Source organism: Acinonyx jubatus, chromosome C1 (assembly GCF_027475565.1).
Source record: "Acinonyx jubatus isolate Ajub_Pintada_27869175 chromosome C1, VMU_Ajub_asm_v1.0, whole genome shotgun sequence".
Classification (NCBI taxonomy): domain Eukaryota; kingdom Metazoa; phylum Chordata; class Mammalia; order Carnivora; family Felidae; genus Acinonyx; species Acinonyx jubatus.
The window spans coordinates 32,608,942-32,618,114 of record NC_069381.1 but is presented as its reverse complement, the minus strand read 5'-3'; the positions used below and the strand labels follow the sequence as shown (position 1 = coordinate 32,618,114).

At 42.9% G+C, this 9,173-nt stretch overlaps 1 protein-coding gene across 3 annotated transcripts in view; it reads left to right on the top strand.

The window, feature by feature from the left end:
* The first annotated feature begins 274 nt into the window (after positions 1–274).
* Positions 275–9,173, top strand: part of FOXJ3 (forkhead box J3) — a 148,930-nt gene continuing 140,031 nt past the window's right edge. Inside the window, exon 1 of one of the 3 annotated variants that reach the window (XM_027059498.2) lies at positions 275–430. The gene's annotated coding sequence lies outside the window, so the exon portion shown is untranslated. Of the gene's footprint in view, positions 431–1,386; positions 2,617–9,173 lie in introns of those variants that run through there. The other 2 variants (XM_053212440.1, XM_015063145.3) reach the window with 2 other exon arrangements.

Sequence of the window (9,173 nt, the reverse complement as noted above, 5' to 3'; positions counted from 1 at the left end):
CACTTCCTAGTCTCCACTTTGATGCGCAGAGACCCCACATCCCTCGGAGCTGCCGGCCGCTCCAAAACACCCGCCGCGCCGAGGCAGAGCCCCCGTCGTCGAGGGGCACTACTTGTCCCAGCGGAGGGATCCCGCGCGCGGTGCGGCAGCCGTGACCGCGGAGGGGAGGGGACGCCGCTGACGCCGTGCCGGTGGCGCAGCGACGTCGCGAGAGGCGGAGGCGACGGCGGGGGCGGGAGGGGAGCGGGTCGGGAAGTAGTTCCGGGTGCGCGGCCCCGGATGTTGGCTGCTCCCGCTGCCGCCGCCGCTCTCGGCGCTGCTCGGGGCCTCGGCCGCTCGCACCAGGCGCCGTTGGGATCTTTCCCGGGGGCGGAGACGCACGCAGCGGCCGGGGGCTCGGCCGGGCCGTCCCGGCCTGCGCAGCCTTGAGGTGAGTGCCAGCCGCCAGGGCGGCGGGGCCGGGGCGGCGGGCGAGGAGGCGGGGCTGGGGCATCTCCCGGGACGGAGGCAGGGGCTGCTCTCCGCGAGACGCCCTCTCCTTCTCTCGGCCGCGGCCGCGCTGCGGCGTGGGTGGCGGGCGGGGCAGGGGGCCCGGGCCCGGGCTGGGGCTTGGCGGGTGGCGAGGGCTGGGTCCCTCCCTCCCCCGCGGCGCTTCTCCTCAGCTGCTGCTGCCCCTCAGCCGGGAAGCGGCAGCTCCGCGCCTCCGGCCCCTCCCCCAGGCGGGGCCCGGGGGAGCCAGACGGGGTTCCCGGGGGCGCCGAGTCCGAGGACAGCGGCCGTCTTTTCCTCTCCGCGACCTGCCCCCTGGCCTGGGCTGGTCCCCTACCTCGGCATGGCAGCTTCTTCCCTTCAAGCTTGGGGTGCTTTTCGGCTGGCGGGTCGGGCAATATGTCGCGTCTCAGGGGTGCCCTTCTGGGTGAGGCCCGCGCGAGGGGCCTCCGTTCCCACCCATCCTGACGGCGTGTCCTCTGCCGGCATTGGGGCCGGGGCCGCCGTTCCATGCGGACGTGTTGCTGCCCTGTGTGTGTTGCATCCTGCCCACGTGGTAGGGTGTCTCCCCCCTCCCCCCTCCATTTTTTGCAGCTGGTGAGGAGGGAGGTTTACGCGGTGGTTTTTCCTCTCTGATTTCCTCCCGTGGCGTGGAAGGTGTTAGGGTCAGTTTGCTTTGCTGAGGCCGGCTGTTGGTTAGCTGGGAGAAAGCAAGAGTTGTACTCTCGGAAATTGAGAGCAGTAGGGGACATGACAGGGCTTAGTTTTCCGAGACGTCTTTCCTCCTCTCCATTTAGCTGTTCTTGTTCTTTTCTCTGTTGCTTCATCTAAAAGAGTGGGCTCTAGCTGCTGATGCATTGAGGTGTATAGTTTTCACTTTTCCGTTCTACTTTGTGTGTGTGCGTGTGTGTGCGCGTGTGTGCGCGCGCGTGTTTGGCTGGCAAAGGTGTCCCTTTCACAACTGTGTTGTGCAGTTCAGTTGGATTCCTGAATGAGCTGCCTTGGGCTGGCCAGGGAGTTAGAGGTTGGTGGGCATCTTGGCTTTTCCTGACACTTTTATTTTTTCCTTCTATTTTGCTTCCCACTGGAACGAGTGCATGTCATGAAAGTATTCCATCCATTGCTCTTTACTTGCAAGGGGGTACTAAATAGTTTTCACTGAGTCACATATTTCGTGGGAGCTCTTTTATTTCACTTTTCGTTCTGTTGAGTACCTTTGCGCTGCTTTGTATTTTGAAACTGGTTTTGAAACATGTGTTTTGGGTAGTTTTTTTAATGTCTCTTCCAGGTTAAAGGTTTCCATCTTCCTGTGTTTTGCTCTTGTGTGACCACAGATTGCTCCCGGTAGCTAGAGTAGCAGTGAGAGAAGCCTTTTATTCCTCCCAGACCACAGCAAATATTTGTGGAAAAGCAGTAACTCCCTTCATATTTCTGTTTTGGTGGCATATATAGATGTGATTGACTTTTTTAGTTTTTTGGTGGTTTTTTTTTTTTTTTTTAATGTACACCTGAGGATTTGTTTTTTCTTTTTGTGTCTCTCGGAGTTGAGGTGAATCTTGTTCTTGATATTTTTGTGATACCGGGGACTTTGTCATGCTTTCATTAGGTAGTTTTTGGATGGAGTCAGGACATGTTTATTTTGGCTCTCTTTGGTTCATTAGTTTGGGTGAAATAAAATCTTAATATTTTGAAGTCACTTTTCAGATTCCAAGATGGCTGGCACTGTCACTTTTTCTTGATTTGTTCTTTTGCATTGTGTGTTCTCTTTGAATATATTTTCCTTTTATGTGGTGCAACTGTTAGTGTATTCTCCTGTGCAAAATAAAAATAAATACAGATTCTGTCTGCTTTCATCATGCTAAGTTTGGGTGGGGCAGTGGAAAATAGAGACTGTTTTTCTGATGCATTCTGAAACAGAGTTTTTTAGTAAGTCAGTCAGCATTTGTGTACTTCGGCAAAATTCTGTGCCATGTGCGAAGTAGTCTGTGTGAAGAGACTCAAGGAATAAAATATGTGGTCTCTACAAATGCTTCAACTTCTTTGGGGAAACAGCATGTAAGACGTCATTCATAATTATCAAGCATCATCAAACGCCTGGTTGGAATAGCAGTGCAACCAACGTTCAAGGTATAAGTGAGATTTGCAAAAGATAGGAATTTTCAAAGGGAAGAAGATGTATTCCAGGAGGGTGAAGGAGGGGTGTTTACAAAGGCGGAGAAGTGACAGTGTTTATAAAAGATACTAAGCCTGTTGGCCTGCACAGAGAAGCTGTGTTGGTGAGTAGTGACAGATGAGTTCAGGATTGGTGAGTAGGTGTTTGTGGAGAATCTGTCAAGGATGGAAGGTTTAGTTTGATGAGGTGCCATATTGGGTTCTAACGACTAGGACTGAGATCATGCATATGGTTCCCGATGAAGGTTTTTGTATTATCTGAATGTTCTGGAGCGAGGAGACTGACTAGAATGCTCTTTGAGAATTTTAGGAATAAGATTAGGTTCTGACATAATGATTATGGGAATAAACTAATAGCCAATGTTTATTGTTTCCTGTTTCCCAGGCACTGTTCTAAGCTTATTAATTGTATTTAACTCAAAATCTTCATAATAAGGTCTTACTATTCCTATGACGAGACCAAGCTGCAGAGAGGTTAAGTAACTTGCTTCAAATCCCATAGAGTAAGCTGCAGAGCCAGGATTTGAACCCAGGCAGTCTCATTTTTGAGCTTTTATATTTGGTTATTACACTGTCCTAAGAAGCATAGGATATATGAGAAGATGTATATGTGAGTAAAAATTAATTTCAACTTAGTAATGATTGTGGGCAAAGGGAGGAATGCAAATAAAACATTAAAAGACAAAAAGCCTAGAGTCCTGGGAGGATGACTGATAATAGGGAAATCAGGAAAGTATCACTGTGAAGGAAAATGAGCTAAGATTGGTTATGGGCAACGCTAGATTGTGTACAATAAATTTTTCAGTAGCAGGCTAGTTTCCTGCCAGTCCTGATAGCCTTCTCTCTTCGCTCGTTTGACTCTGGAAATGGGGGCTAGTTTAAGCAGAACACTTAGAAAAACAGAGACTGTTCAGAAGAAAAAAATGTACCCCATGTTGCAAAGCCACTTAGAAATAGCATAGGAATTATTTTGGTTGAGCCATACCACTGCTTTCCAACCTTAGTGAAGACAATGAAGAATTGAGTAGAGTAGTACATTGCTATAGGATTAACAGATGAAAATGTAGATTGTTCACTGACCAGGGCTACAGATGGAAGTAAAAAACAGGTGAGCAGATGAGTGATGGGAAGTTGGTAGTATGCTGGTGAAGTAACTTTGAAGTTTGGAATTTTGGGTGTCGTTTTATATAGGCTAACAGGTAAAACATTCTGAGAAGAATCAGGAAATACCTTAGTGCTACAGAAGCCAAGAAGAGGAGAGGTAGTATGGTTCATGGTATCAAAGGTAGTCTGGAAGTTTAGAAACAATGATCATGATGAAAACACTATTGAAGTAGGACCAGGAAGTAATTTTTAACCTTAGAATTTCGAAAGGAAGGATAAGAATAGATGTCAGATTTTTTTTCCACAGAAGGATTTATAGAGATCTTATGGTCTGGGGTGGTAATTTTAAGTGTTTTCTCCTAATGCTTCTGCCAGTCTCATTCTTGTCCACATGTCAGAGCTACTCAAATATCAGAAAACTCAAGTTTTTGTTTTTAATGTTTATTTATTATTGAGAGACAGAGCATGAGTATGGGAGGGGCAGAGAGAGGAGGAGACACAGAATTTGAAGCAGGCTCCAGGCTCCTACCTGTTAGCACAGAGCCTGACACGAGGCTCGAATTCACAAACCACCATATCATGACCTGAGCCAAAGTTGGATGCTTAACCGACTGAGCCACCCAGGTACCCTGGGTGTTTTTTCTTTAAAAAAGAAACAAACATGTTCTAAAGCCAGTGACTTTATACTTTAATGGTTCTCGCAAACTTTTTTCTTAATTCTTTTTTTAAAGTTTTATTGAGGTATAATTCACATACTATACAGTTCACTGGTTTAGACAGCTTAACAGTTTTTAGTATATTCATCAAGTTGTTTATCCATCGCCATAATCATCTTTAGTCATTTCATCATCCCCAAAAAGGAAGTCTGTACCCTGTTCTGGACATTTCATATAAATGGAATCATACAGCATATGGTCTTTTGTGTCTGGCTTCTTTCACTTAGCATAATGTTTCAAGGGTTACCCATCTTGTAGTTTGTGTCACTATTTCATTCTCTTTTATTGCTGAATAATATCCTACCTTTTATTCATTCATCTATTGAATTTTTGAGTTTCTTATACTTTTAAAAACCCTTTCCATTTCTTCATCTTCATCCTCACCCTGCCAATTTTACCCCTTTTACTTCATTTTTTATTTTTTAAAAAATTTCTTAAAGGTCTTTTATTTTTTTCTTTTCTTTTCTTCTCTTTCTTCTTCTTTTTTTTTTTTTTTAAGAGAGCACTCGCCCTCGCTGGGGGAGGAGCAGAGGGGGAGACAGATAAAGAGAGAGACAGAGAGAGAGAGAGAGAGAGAGAGAGAGAGAGAGAGAATATCCCAAGCAGGCTCCATGCTCAGCACGGAGTCCACTGCAGGGCTTGATCTCATGACCTTGAGATCATGACCAGAGCCAGAGTGAAGTCTTACGTGTAACTGACTGAGCCACCCAGATGCCCTCCACCCCTCTTTTAGAGTGTAACCTCTGCTATGCATTCTGCTGGGCCTTAGGGATATAAAAATGAGTAAGACACGGCCCTTGAACATTCATGTAGTGTTAATGGTTTACGTATACCATACAGCATTCCCAGTCCTATAATGTAGGCAAGACATTTTTTGAGATGAGCGATTTGAAGTTCAGAATAGTTTATTTACCCAAGATTGTAAATTTAAATCAGTAATGGAGCTATTGGATCTTAGTCCATTGGATCTTCTTGTTCATTGCTTTCTATTACTCTGTGCTGCTGTTCTAACTTAAAGGATTCTTATATGAATTTCTGGATAATTAGAGGGGCTGGGAAATCCCCTTAGTGAATGAGTAATTATTTATTTATTTATTTATTTATTTTTAATTAAAAAAATTTTTTTTTAATGTTTATTTATTTTTGAGACTGAGAGAGACAGAGCATGAACAGGGGAGGGACAGAGAGAGAGGGAGACACAGAATCTGAAACAGGCTCCAGGCTCTGAGCTGTCAGCACAGAGCCCGATGCAGGGCTCGAACTCACGGACCGTGAGATCATGACCTGAGCCGAAGTTGGATATTTAACCGACCAAGCCACCCAGGCGCCCCATGAGTAATTTTTAAAAAAAAAATTTTTTTTAAATGTTTATTTATTTTTGAGACAGAGAGAGACAGAACATGAGCGCACGAGGGGTAGAGAGGGAGAGGGAGACACAGTCCGAAGCAAGCTCCAGGCTCTGAGTCAGCACAGAGCCCGACACAGGGCTCGAACTCACGAGCTGTGAGATCATGACCTGAGCTGAAGTCGAACGCTTAACCGACTGAGCCACCCAGGCGCCCCAGTGAATCAGTGATTTTTAATGTTTAATCTTCAGGACTTAAAATGAATACTCGTGTGTGTGTGTGTGTGTGTGTGTGTGTGTGTGTAGTTGTTGTTTTTTTTAACCAGATTCTGTCACTTGTTTGTGATTTAGATAAGTCATCTCATATTTCTGCCTTTTCTTTCAGAACGTCAGTGGGTGTGATGATGATGATAGTGGTAGTGATAATAGTAATAGCTAACATTTTCTGAAGTCTTACTGTGGGTCTGAAAGTGCTCTAAGTACTTCACATTTATTATTTATACAATTTTCATAACAACTCTGAAAGATTTTATTTTTATTAATTTTGTAGGCACAGAGAGGAAACAGGCGCAGAGAGATTAAGTAGTTTGCCTAAGGTTGTGTAGGTAGGGATGGAAAGAGGCAGGATTTGAATGCCTGCAGTCTATTTTCAGAACTCCATGGCTGTTAATCACTACCTTGTACTGCTTACTGTGTTATAGGAGTTAACGGAGGGTAATATTTCAAGTAAGGGGGCATGACGAGAATATGAAGATTGGATTTTGAGTATGTTGGGGAAACAGCAAAATTAAAGTTGACGTGTCCACATTAAAAAAAATGTGAACCTAATACTGTAGTGCACAGGGATACATGTTTATGCTTTCAGGTACATTTTTTGTTTGTCCTTGCTAATAGCCTCTCAGCTCAGAAATTGCATTATTTTCATGGTCTTCACTGTTGTCTTTGTTAGTCACTTAACCTTTCCACGTTGTTACTGTTCAGAAACCTTGGCTTAAGACAGCAGAAACTCACTTTTACCTTCCTTAGCTTTCCTATAACTGAATTTTTGTTTTCCATTTTCAGCAGTTAGTGTTTCAGTCCTAGATAGAGGTACGCTACCCTCTTTCACTCCAAAACTCAGAAAACACCACAGTGGCATTTTATAACAACTGTCAAAAAATTTGACCATCTTAATTGGTGTAATTGGATTTTAGTGCACAAATCACAAGAACCAAAGCACAGTCTTTTGGTTAAAGAGATTGACTTATACTGAAATTGGAAAAGGCATCTGCTATACAGGATTTTGGATTTAATATAATTTGTTATAACAAGATCAGCAAAGCATTATTACTATGGGCCATCTGTTGGGATATGGAAATAGCTTTGTTATGTGGAGCCAGATGTTGTATTTATATTTATAACAATGGCATTCTACTTATTTTAAGTAACATTTTGTAGTTAGGTACCTTTGGCTGCTATTCTGCTTGACATATCAACTGATTACCTGAGAATGTGATGTCTTTCAAAATGGTTATCACTTTTCTATGAATTGAAACAAAGTAACTGAAACAGAAAGCAAATGAGATTCATATATGGTGTCAAACTTTAGTACTGTAACAAGATAAAATATAGGATAAATAAGAATATAATTAGAACCATATTCAATAAGAACTCTTACTTTGACACATTTAATAAGCCTAGTTTTAATAATTTACTAAACCACTTTGGTTGCTTTAAGAATTTTTACCATAAATCTGAAGTGATTTCGTTTTAGCTTAATCAGACCTACATTGACGCTGCCCTGTCTGACTTACTTCCCATCATCAATGGGTGAAGTAGTTTGTAATGGACTCACGCTTATGGAATGCAATAAGAGGAACTATTGTCGGAACATAATCTTAGAGAACTCTCTTCTGAGTTGAAATGCTAACAGTTTGGGGGTGGGGAAAGTCCTTGTGTGGGTTTTTAGAGAGAGTCTCTACAAACTTTGCATGTTGGCTGTCTTAGTCTGGACGGCTATAACAAAATACCACAGACTACGTAGTTTATAAGTGACAGAAGTTAATTGCTTGTCATTCTGGAGGCTGGTAAGTCTAAGATGAAGGCACACCAGCATGGTTGCCTTCTGGTAAAGGCCCCCTTTGTAGCTGGCACCTTAACATGGTGAAAGGTGCAAGGGATCCCTCTGGAGCCTCTTTAATAAGACACTAATCCTATTCATGAAAGTTCTACTCTCATGACCTAAGCACCTCCCAAAGACCCACTTCCTACTACCATCATTTTTGGGGGTTAGGATTTCAACATGTGATGAATTTTAGGGAGGACACATTCAAACTGTAGCATAGCATTGGCTATTTTTTCATAATCTTCTTATGTAGAGATGGTCCTGAAGAGTTAGGTCACATATGGGAGAGACACTGTAGAGTTGATTATTCCAGGACAACTCTGTGTATCTGTATACAACATTTTCAGTACATTTCAGTACATTTCATTTTCAGTACAGCTAAAAGCTGTAACTGAATTCACCTACCTGGACAGTAGTACAGTGATATCAAGGAAATAAGATTGATCTGATTGTTGTAGTGCTGATGTTACCTTATTGAAGATCTCAGAAGTTGGAATTGTAATTTTTCTTACAGTTCAGACCTGTCCTTATTGTATGTTGACACAGATTTGTGAGAGGAATGGATGAGGGGGGCAGACCACTAGAACTCGCTAATAATTTTAAATTGTTTGTTTATAGAGATGGGGTTGAGAGGTAAAAATAAGTTATTGTTAAGATCTTAGATTTTAGTTGGTGGGTACGTGGGTGCTTATTAAGTTGTTAAAAATGACTAAAGTTTCTGTGGTTTGGGTGTAGAACTTCGGGAAATATACAATAGTCAAATATGCTACAGTCAGGAGCAGGTTGACTGACTCATGGTACAGAGATAAATAATGTATGGATTCAGTTTCTGCTAGTGTGGTTGGGTCTGTGAATCTAAGACATGCTTTACCTGTCTACCCTTTGTAAGGAGCTGTTGAAGGTATTATATCTTCATGTAAATAGACAGGAATCACCATCAGAAAAGGCATCTTTGCCTTCCCCTTGAAATGGGGAAGTCGTGTTTTATATAGTTTATTATAGGGGATGTGTATTTTGGAAAAATATTCATCTTACATGTGAATAATACTTTTTGAAAAGTATTTTCTCTAATTTGTTGGATTCTGGAACCTCCCACCAGCCAAGTAATAGAGGTAGGGCAAGTAATATGCTTATTGACAAATAGAGAAAATGAGATACAGGCTAAGACTTAGTGTCACTCCAGTTGTTTAGTAGAGCAGAGACTGGGACCCAGATCCTGCATTCTGTTTCTGGTCTTGTACTG